Raw genomic sequence first — 10,516 nt, 5'->3', positions numbered from 1 at the left:
GTGTGTGACCTGGCTTTAATTTGTGTTTTGCCTGTTTCTGACTATGTTCTTTTATTCATGTAGTTCTGAAGATAGCTACTCAATAGCTGAAATTGATCCGCAATAAACTGATTAAAAAATTACGACCGATGCTGCACTTTCTCCTACCTTCGATTTTAGTACATTTTGCTTTGCTATGGCTAACCTACCACCCCGAGCCTCAAGCATGTCTACCTTGCAATTAGTCTTTGCCACCAACACTCTATGTAATACAGCTTCCTTAGTTACAGAAGCAACAAATTACTAGGTTACTGAGTAGATGAGGGGCTCCACTCACATGCAGATGGCAGCCAATGAGACTCGGCACCAATTCCGGCAACGCCACAACTTACTCAGCCATCATTAGTGCCTTCCTTTATTTTACGCTCCAACTTGATCACCTCAACTTTACACTTCACTAATACCGGTTTCAGCTACTGCCATCTTCAGATTCAGATCTGTTACAAGTAAAAATAGAATTTAACCAACTAAGTTCAGTTTACTGAATATATAAAAGTCCTGGTGCTACATAAGAAAGATAAACAGTGTTTACACGATTAACAGGCAGTTTAGCAGCCATACGTACCACAAAATATTCTGATGTAGTATCAACGTCAAACTAAACTTTTAGGTACATAGTACGTGCTACTGATGATCAGAATGCGTCTGGTAACTATACAAAAAAAAATAATAAAGAAATGAGGCCAGCAGAGGAGGCTGTAGCTAGGATACATAATAAACCAGCATCGCAAATGTAATGGTTAAAATGCAGTAAGCGTAGTCATTAATTAAAATTACTTCACTTGGCAAAACGAGCATCTGACAATAAAACATAAACTGGCATAAAATATGTAGAATTAGATTCATACTTAAAGTGCACATAAAAAGTGAAAATAATATTAATGTGATGTTCGCAGCCGGCCTCTGTTGCCAAGCGGTTCTAGGAGCTTCAGTCCGGAACCCCGCTCCTGATCCGGTCGCAGGTTCGAATCCTGCCTCGGGCATAGATGTGTGTGATACCCTTGGGTTAGTTAGGTTTAAGTAGTTCTAAGTCTAGGTGACTGATGGCCTCAGATGTTAAGTCCCATAGTGCTTAGAGCCATTTGAACCATTTTGAGGTTCCTAGCCTGTCAAAGTAAACCTTACAGTCGTGTAAAAGTCAGTATAGAAAGTTTAAAAATAACATTTATAAAACGAAGTCTTCGAGCATGGCAACACAATTACTGTAACCGCAAGTGTAAGGTAATTAACGAAAATCTGGATGCTAATTAAAAAACTAAAAATTATCGACAGTCGATTATACATGTGGAGTGGGGTCTCAATGGTGGCGCGTCGTGGCTTCTATGCAGCTGAACTTGCGGAGAAAGGCCCAGTCTCATTGTCGCTCATGGCCGGCGCACACGACCGCAATCCAAGCCACTGGAGAGCTCGACGCTGCTCAGACTAGTAGGTTTCTGAATACATCAAAACCAACATTCATATTTAATCTGACGTTGATACTACGTCAGACTATTTTGCGATCTGTTGATGGAAGTAGCCGAAACCGGTAATAGTAAAGTGTAAAATAAAGGGACAGGCTCAGTTTGAAGCTCATATATCTGCACACGAAGTACCAGGTACTGTTAAAGACATTTTTTGCCTGTGAATGGCCGATGGGTCAGGCTATCGTCTGTGCTCCAAACTACTCCACATTTCGCGGTCAGAGCTTGTGACCTATGTGGCTTTAATCCAGGCTTTGATTCAATATTGTGCTCAGAGAGTTCAAGTGGCGGCTCCCAGGTTTAAAGTTTTCAGATTTTAACAGCAGTCAGCTGTGGAATGACAGAGTTTCAAGGGCTCACTAGGCGGTGTAAGTTTAAAGCAGAGTAGGACAAGTATTATGCGAACCTCATAATAGATGGCGCCACTACACAGAACGTGGCTAATAATAGAATAGGACAACATATTTTCAAGTATTCCGACCCTTCCTTGCAGCAAGTTGTGCCAATTAGTGGCTACCAAGACTCTTGTGACAGTGCTGTAGATAGTTTCCAGTTCGTAAGCATTAGTGTTATAGCAACCTGCGATAGCATTGCGCGGTCACATCTATATCTACATACGTACTTCGCAATCCACCATACGGTGCGTGTCGGACGGTACCTCGTACCACAGCTAGCATCTTCTCTCCTTGTTCCACTCCCAAACAGAACGAGGGAAAGTGACTGCCTATATGCCTCTGTACGAGCCTTAATCTCTCTTATCTTATCTTTGTGGTCTTTCCGCGAAATGTGAGCTGGCGGCAGTAAAATTGTGCTGCAGTCAGCCTCAAATGCTGGTTCTCTAAATTTCCTCAGTAGCGACGTAAACAGACCGCTTCCAAGCCCGGCGTATTGCACTCCACTCGGACTCAGCATAACCAGCCATGTATACAGCCAAGCCGTGCTGATTCTTAGCGCATAAATGTCACTTACGCCCGTTACCAAACGAAATTTGTTTTTCATGCGGCAAAAACGGACATGTTCAAGTGCTATGCCTATAGAAAAAGAAGGCTCCCTCTCGTAATATACAACCACAGAAACCATCTTTACTGTACTTGTGCATTCCGAACCAAACAGAGCTCCTAGCGTGTAACAGAAATGTGGTAGTTAGCAATTAAAGAAATCAGTAGCCTGTTCTTCGGTGCCACTCTACACCACAACGTGTGCTGACCTGGTGATAGCTAACCAAAGTACTCAGGTGCAACTAGTTTCGAGTGCCTCAGTTTCTTTCCTTAATGGCAGTACTTAGGATCTTCTTGGAAAACACAGGGTGCACTAATCACACATTACGCCTACAGCATATATCGACAAGACATTCCAGTGATAGCCTCCTCCAGCTTTCCTGCTATATACCAGAATTAGCAGAAATCTGTGACATTTTTCTTTCACGGAACAGTACAAATGTATCTGGACTTAATTTGTTTGACTCGTCTGGGTTGAATGTGGTAGACGATGCGCTGTCAGTTATTCATTTTCATTTGAAGAAGGCAGTTGCTCAATTGGTGCTGAATTCGAAGACTTGTTGGATCAGACAAAGCCTCTAATTTTGTAACACATGGGTCCCTGAAAGACAAAGCGCAACTCGCCTCTTCACGGCTCACGCAAATTGCGTATTTGTGTAGACTTTAAAGCAACAGCGAACCACAAAGAGTGATTGATTCATTTTCTTTGCCTCGAACTGAGAAGCTTAGAGACCACTTTGGAGCTAGGCGTTACTTCTCTGATTTACGCATTGCCTATCCACATATTCTTTAGATCAGCGGTGGGCAGTGGTTTTGACCCGGTGGGCAGTTCTTAGAAACGAAGATTAGTGAAGGGCGGCACTTTTTAAAATGACAGCAGTTAACTTTGAATTTGAGAAAAATTATAAACTCTCACATAAAAAATCTGACTGCCTTTGCTCGCCCCACAAAAACCACCAGTACAATCGTAGAGTACAGTCGTCCAATACACAATGGCCGTAACCCAAGGGTTATAGTCTGGAGTACGACACGCTGTAAACACTCGTTCGCCTTTGGTGTTTCCGCAGGAGACACTAACCAGAGCTCGACACATACATAATGTTGTTACACCTGTTTGTTCTCTTGCCATTCTTGCAACAGGAAGGTTACGTGTTGTTCCAAGAGGACAATGGCCGTGAAACTAAGCGTGCTCTGTAAGATATGCAGCATCTTCTCTGGCCAGCACGATCTCGTAACTTGTCTCCAATCGGGCACGTGTGGGATATGATGGGATGAGAATTGACTACTGAAACTCTTGAACCAACGACTTTTGCAGAACTATGTGAACAAATCGAACTGTCATGGCATAACGTGTCCCAGGAGAGTATTCGCCATTTGTATGATCAACTGAATGCCAGAGTGAGCTCCTGCATTACCTTCCGTGGAGGCTACAACATGTACAAGTATAGGTGTTTCAGTAACGCTCTATACTTGAACCTTAGAACTGTTTTTGCCATTGATCCGTAAATGTAAGCATGTAATGTATTCTACTAGCTCTGCAGCAACAATAAATCTTGAGTGAACTTGAAACCTCTAAAGGGTTGTACCAGTTTTTTTCCGGCAATGTATTTAGATGATGCAGTGGTAACAGGTCGGACAGCAGTCCAGCACCTTAGTAATTTGCGCACCCCGTTCCAAGTGTTATCGGAGGCAGGTCTTAAATGCCACTGAGACAAATCAGTATTCATTTAAACTGAGATTGAGTTCTTCGGGCATGCAATTAATTCATAGGTTGTTCGTCCAAAGCAGTCGCACTGGCAGGCCATTCGTCACGTCAGACGTCCAAAGAATATTACTGAATTGCAGTCACTGCTAGGGAAGCTGACATCCACATCATCTCGAATTCTGCTCAGATTACGGCTCCATTGCACCGTCTCTGCCGTCATTATGTACGTTTTGTATGGTCCCAGAAATGAGAAATTACTTTTCGACGACCAGAAGACGCTGTGCTCAGTTGTCGTTGACCACTCCATTTCGATCCTTCCAAAGCTGTAGTATAGGCCGTGGGTGCCTCTTCGTACAGCACTGATGCTGTACTCTCACACAGGATTGGTCTTGCTGGCAGACCAATGAGTGTCGCCTCCAAATTGCTTAACAAAACTCAGAGCAGCTATCCGCAAATAGGGAAGGAAGCTCTTAACATCATTTGTGGAGTGACTAAATTTTATCCGTATTTGTAGCGAAGAAAGATCTACTTGCTCACCTACCACAAGCCTTTGCCGTCGCTTTTGAATACGGCTAAGCGCACTCCGAACCGCACTGTGCAGAAATTGAAACGTTGGGCGCTGTAAAATGAATTGTTATCCATACGTTTCGCTGGTGCATTACACGTCGGTATGACCATCTGTACTACAAAGCGTCCTGGTGCTACAAGGTGAAACTGAACAATCGCGTATGGTTGGTGATCCCAAAGGTTCTCCAGAAACACGTTCTCAGTTTGCTTCGTCAGGGTCACTGAGGCTCTGCACCGGACAATTAGCTCACCGAAGACAGTTAGCTTGCCGACAGTGCACTTGGTTTGGCATGGACTCGCTAACAGACAAATGACGGCTCAGTGTCACTCTTCTGTAATCCACCAGGCAGCCCTTCCTGAAGCAATTCGGCGGTGCTTGCGTTTGGATTTTTTTCTGGACCCTACTGAAACATTTATCGGGTGAGTGCTGTCTACGCATATAGCCAGAACTACATTTGCAGTTCCTTTGTTATTTCGAATTCGGATTCAGTACACCTTCAAACATGCATGCATGTCCCCAGGAACAGGCACAGTGGCGACACAGCCCTTACGAAATACATGAAATGCATTCGCGGCTGCTAATATGGACAACCATCAGTTGTATAATGGAATGACAACAATGAAAATATGAAGTGGATCGGACTCGAACGAGGATTTCCCGCTTACGATAGTGATCGCCATTCCTTTTATTTTTCATTTTGTTCGGTATTGTTCGTCGCGTTTCGTCTGGGCGGACTTCGCACGACATTCGTACAAGTTCATTGTTGTCTCCTTTACTCAGTTTTTTTTATTGCAGAGGACAACCAGCCCTCTGACCGAACGCTTTGAGCTACGGTACCGGATATAATTTGGCTATCCGTGCATGACTCACTGCCAGGCCCAAACTTCCATATATCGTCCACCATCAGTCTACAATCTGTACTCGTACATCCGTTATGTATATCCTCGTACAGGGGAGAGATTTCACTTGAAACTCGCTCACCCTGGACGACGGATAAATGCGATATTGCAATGCCTGTGTTATTCTGAATTACGACGCAAATTTCTTTTGGACATGCACGCGTGCATGCATGTAAACCCGATAAAACAAAGAACTGCCGTTATTCCATAATACAGCTGATGGTTGTCCATATTCGCAACTGCGAATGCATGTCGTGTATACGAACAGTAAGCTTCGTTATGTGGTTGCCATGCACTCATGACGATACGTTGCACTCTTCATAACTCGCAGTCTATAATTTGAATTGAGGATCTACCATGTTGTCTCTGAAGAGTACTAGGACTTCCGTAGAGCCAACTGGATCATCACGTCACCAGCGTGCCTTTCCATCCATAGTCCAACGGAGAAGTGAAACGCTTCGTTCGCACTTTTACGTAGCAGATAAATAAACTACGCACCCTCCACACGTGGGACTAAGCTATGATGTCGTTCTACGGGTCCCAGTGTAGCAACGGCTATTACCGAACGGAGTTGCTCCACGGACGGCGCAACTGCACCTTCCACCAGATGCGGCGACCCCATCTTTTTTCGGATCTTACAGCTGTCGGAAAGCTAGGAACGTGGAAGCGTCGAAAAACTGCTTAGCACTTTCCAGAATGAGGTTTTCACTCTGCAGCGGAGTGTGCGCTGATATGAAACTTCCTGGGAGAATAAAACTTTGTGCCCGAACGAGACTCAAACTCGGGACCTTTGCCTTTCGCGGGCAAGTGCTCTACCATCTGAGCTACCGAAGCACGACTCACGCCCGATACTCACAGCTTTCTTTCGGCCAGTACCTCGTCTCCTACCTTCCAAATATTACAGAAACTCTCCTAAGAACCTTGCAGAACTAGAACTCCTGAAAGAAAGGATATAGCGGAGACATGGCTTAGCCACAGCCTAGGGGATGTTTCCAGAATGGGATTTTCACTTTGCAGCGGAGTGTGCGCTGATAAGAGTGAAAATATCATTCTGGAAACATCCCTCAGGCGTTGGCTGCGCCATGTCTCCGCAATATCCTTTCTTTCAGGAGTGCTGGTGCTGCAAGGTTCGCAGGAGACCTTTTGTAAAATTAGGAAGGTAGGAGACGAGGTACTGGCAGAAGTAAAGCTGAGAGTACCGGGCGTGAGTCGTGCTTCGGTAGCTCAGATGGTAGAGAACTTGCCCGCGAAAGGCAAAGTTCCCGAGTTCGAGTCCCGTTCGGGCACACAGTTTTAATCTGCCAGGATGCTTTGCAGATGCATGTCCAAGCGGATTGCAGCCGTAACTCCTGAATCAAACTTGCGCCTCTAAGTTGCGTGGTCCTCCAGCTGATTCTTTGTTCCCAAATTCATGGCTTGCCGGGATGATGCAGTCTGCATGCCTTCGGCTACTTGCGGCCCTGCATCACCAGGGCTGGGTCAAAAATCGATGCTCGAGTACCATACATCTCATCCGTCGCCAAGCAGACAGCAGAGATCCACAGGCAATGGCTCCTTCCTTCCTGTAGCCGGCCAGAGGCACCCGCACCACTGTAGGACGCCGTTGTGGTTCCACCATCGGAAGACCTCGCACAGTCGATGAATGCAGGCACACGCTCTCAGTCTTGTTTCACAGCTGGCGCTCTAGGACGGTCGCAAGCCGAATGCTGGGGCGCGGAAGGAAGCTCGGCACCAGTAGCAGCTTCGGCTCCTGTCTCCTCGTCCCTTGTTGCATTCACAAATCCACCCCCCCCCCCCCACACACACACACACACATACACACATACACCCCGACGTGTTTGCAGCAATCATCATTCCACGACGACGGTGAGGAGGTTCGAGGGGCAGGAGTGCAGTATCGTAGACGCCTTGATGATTCCTACTTTGAACATCGCCGCTGCTGAAGAAACTCCAGGCCTCCTACGAAAGAAGACCGCCAGGCCGGCGTTAAAAGCAGCGGCCACCAAGACACCAGTCTTCTACGTCTGCTTGTAGTTCCGTTATCTGGTTGGAATTCTATACTGCTAGCTGGTTCCGAGCAATACGCCAATTGGTTGATAGTTAGCTCTACCGGAAACCTTCAGTGTATATAGACACACGCACATGTCAGGCCTCTGCTTATTGCTAGCCACGGCTGTAACAAATCTTCAGTACTGTAGCAGCTCTTCAGAATCAGTCGAATACAATATATTTATTCATACCGCATTTGTGTCAGCTAACCATCTTCTTGCCTGTCCAGAGCATTACGGTGATAGATGTTTTGGCCACCTTTCACACACTTGCCATTAGCACATCAGCAACGAGGGCATAATGGTTGCCGACACGCATCTCATGATTAGTACCTGCAGTTGTTTGGATTTAAAACCCATGTTAGGCTGGAAGAGAGGGTTAGTGGGTCAAGTAATTCATTATTTCGGGATTAACCTTTCGGTGAGAACGGCTCACAGCTGTCTATTACTATCAAAGATATGCCTGCATTTGAGGAAGAATCTTCGGACGAGGTACATAAGCAGCGCAGCATTGTAACGTAATGAATCGGTGACATGCGAAAACCGAAAAGCAGAATAACTGTGCATTTAAGATATGTTACCATGATGTGGTAGACTGGTATGATAAGAGCTGAAGAGGTCCTTTGTAGAATCAACGACGAAAGAAGCAATGGAAAAGAAGAATGATCTGAATCATATGACAGGTATCTAGATCTCTGGGATTAACTTCGTTGTTGGTAGAGTAGTTCCCAAACTGTGAGCAACTCTGAGAATGAAATATCGTCAATAACTAACCAAGGATGTAGAGTTCAAATACTTCTAAGAAATAAAGAGGTTGTCACAGGAGAAGAGAAGAAAACTACAGTCAGCACAAGAGGAACTTGCTCTGTTTGCACAAGGACCGAACCGTGAAGCTCGGCTTCGAGGTCAGTGCAGTTATCACTTTACCTCTGCCTTTCTTTAATACAAGAATTATATTCGGAACATCGTAGCTACCGTTATTTCGGAAGGAAATGGAGAAAGTATAAACGAAAGTCCTCCCAGAAGAACTGCATCACAAGAACATCGTAGGATTTGTGGACTTCCTGATGAATAGCCGTATGACAACAGATGTAATCCGTCAACACACAGTCTGCAGTCAGTCCTGTTACTACAAATCGCAGAAATCATTCTGCAGGCAAGAGAGACTTGCATGGTATACAGTCAGAGGCGAGTAAGACATTGTATGGTGTCATACAGAGGTATCTGGTGAAGAATCTCGCTACTTTTTCGGGTGTGCAGCCTCGAAAATTCAACTTCTTCCTCTTCTAATATTTTAGTTGTATTTCAAGCTCTTGTTTAATACAACAAAGCTTGATGCGATAAGGCAGGAGCCATCAAATATATATGGATTCAGTTAATCTTTTTCTGAAGTGAGTATCCCAAGCGTCAGACGGCAACAATGTGCTGTGAACGAAGGCTCTCCTTTGTAGTTTTCTTGCACTCTGTGTTTAGACGATTTTATGTACGTATGTTCACAATTTACTGCGAAAGCAAATTGTTATTTGGATTTTGATTCTTATTTACTACTTTATTCACTGGTTAGCGTGGCTTGGTTGAGTGTGTACGCAGGCTCGCACTTCGTGTTAAAATTTCTCCGCAAGCTGTCTGGCATTCTACCTGTTCAGCACTTGTGTGTGTGTGTGTGTGTGCGTGTGTGTGTGTGTGTGTGTGTGTGTGTGTTGTGTGTGTTTGTATGTCATAGGACAGATTACCCATTACGCTGGTCCACAGTGAACTTTTGCAGATACTAAAAGTGAGAATCTTAATAGATTTCGACATGCTAAACACGAATATCACAATTAAAATTGTCCCCTAGCTCGTAGTTACAAGTACATTGGGACTTTACACGTTTCATGCATATTGCTACAGCAACCAAAAGGATATATACATCAATTGAACCGACCTAGACTATTCATGCCGTTTCTTTGCCTTCCTCTTTTGGTTGGGGTATGCAGCACTTCTCTGTTGCATCTAGCAGCACTCAGCCAACACAACAACGGCCCAACGTCCTGTATGTCCCTGTTCCATGAGAGAAACTTCCTGGGGGAACTGCTGTTGGTGCTCGTCACCGAACGCACCACAGATTTCTGGGAACACGTCGAAATGGGAGTAAAGGAAGGGCATCTTTTATGACACAGTCAGTGACCTTATAGGCATAAATAAGCTCGCTCACGACGTTCCTGTAATTTTCTGCTCTGTTGTTTCCCAAGAAAGATAATATTGGTGTTCGAGGGGACTCAATGTGCCCCCCCCCCCCCCCCCCCCCCCCCCGCGGAAGAAAGGTGGAACATCTGTGGACCAATGAACATCCCATTTGTGATCTTCTCTGCAGTGAATCGTGGAAACTTCTTCCACAAATATTGTAATGCTGCTTCATTTCTGTGCACAGCCTTACCAAATGCTGTGGTGCAATTGAAAAGTTTTTTTTCCACAGGTTCTTCGGCTAAATTTTTTGACTCAGGTACCAGAGTACAAAGTCGCCGTCAGTACTGAAATGACAATCAATTTTCTTTCCTGTCGCTTTAGAGGCACAGAGACACGAGCTGTGCCACGGATGGGGATCCACTTCTGCTGTCTTAAGGTGAAGAGTTCGGCCTTGCGCACTGGAAGATGTAGATTCCTTATCAAGTCACTGAGTTCTCCATACGACGATGATGGCGTAAATGTAGGCTTAAGTATCACTGGTGTATAATTGCACTTTCCAGATTGTGTGTGTCTGTTCAGTATGATCGCTACCACTGCTTGTTGGTGATGCTTGTGTGGGACAGGAACTGGCAA

The sequence above is a fragment of the Schistocerca gregaria genome, chromosome 1, assembly GCF_023897955.1.
Source record: "Schistocerca gregaria isolate iqSchGreg1 chromosome 1, iqSchGreg1.2, whole genome shotgun sequence".
NCBI classification, from domain to species: Eukaryota; Metazoa; Arthropoda; class Insecta; order Orthoptera; family Acrididae; genus Schistocerca; species Schistocerca gregaria.
The sequence above is the reverse complement of the archived record's forward strand: the minus strand, read 5'-3'. Positions refer to the sequence as shown.